Raw genomic sequence first — 1,090 nt, forward strand, 5'->3', positions numbered from 1 at the left:
TTAGTAGTAGTAGTAGTAGTAGTAGTAGTAATAATAATAATTATTATTATTATCAGGGGCGTTTCCTCCGAGGAGGCAGTGTCTCCTCAAAAAGTTGGATGAGAAGAAAATCGATATTACAAAAATAAAACCGCGCAAATATGACTAAATATGATATTAAAAGTCTAAAAGTCACTCGTTTTTATAAAGTAACACTGTCCAACAGCGACACCCGCAGGTAAAGTTACAGCGGAGGCTTGCCTCCCTTCGGTCCATAGACTTTCTACAGAGATCCTAAAGCGTGCCGTGACTTTTCTGGAGGCTCATTGCGATGAATGGGGGAAAGTCACGTGAGAGGAGGGAAAGTCTCCATCGCGCTATAATTGGATATGATCGGTTATGATTGAATGTGATTGGTTCGTGCCATAAATCCCGCCTCTTGTTTTCGTGCGACCTCCGGGCCTGAATGAAGAAAATGATGGCGTTATTGACTAAATATAAAGTAAACAACTCCCCCGCTTAGATTCCACTACTTTGTGTCACGTCAAAATAAAACTTGAAATTGTCTGAAAACGTGATGACTGCGTCAGTTTTTAGTGAGCATGCAGCGTGATGAAATGAAATAAATATCTTGGTGTCTGTGGCAGTGTTTACAAGGCTTTTATGATGATGACCCGAAAATAAGTTGACTATTAAAAAGAATTGTTAGTTCATGTTAGTTCACAGTGCATAAACTAATGTTAACAAACACAACTTTTGATTTTAATAATGCATTAGTAAATGTTGAAATTAATATTAACTAAGATTAATAAATGCTGTAGAAGTAGGCTATTATTTATTCTTAGTTAATGCTAACTACAGTAGTTAACTAATGTTAACTAATGAAACCATATTGTAAACGGTTTCCAGAATATTGTTCAAATTGTTACTGCCTTTAGTTATTTTGGAATAAATATAAAAATGCATAAAAACACTATGAAATGTATAATTAGTATAATATTAAATAAAATAAAAAATAATATTAATAAAATACAAAATAGAATTATATTTGTCTCTTTTTTATGTAATATTTATATATAAATATAAATATATAAATATATAAATATTTATA

At 31.8% G+C, this 1,090-nt stretch overlaps 1 protein-coding gene across 1 annotated transcript in view; it reads left to right on the forward strand.

Moving 5' to 3' along the window:
• Nucleotides 1-1,090, forward strand: part of LOC107707027 (solute carrier family 41 member 1-like) — a 79,130-nt gene that overhangs the window by 77,179 nt on the left and 861 nt on the right. The gene's annotated exons all lie outside the window — the stretch shown is intronic.

Source organism: Sinocyclocheilus rhinocerous, unplaced genomic scaffold (assembly GCF_001515625.1).
Source record: "Sinocyclocheilus rhinocerous isolate Xijiao unplaced genomic scaffold, SAMN03320098_v1.1 scaffold714, whole genome shotgun sequence".
In the NCBI taxonomy this organism is placed as follows: domain Eukaryota; kingdom Metazoa; phylum Chordata; class Actinopteri; order Cypriniformes; family Cyprinidae; genus Sinocyclocheilus; species Sinocyclocheilus rhinocerous.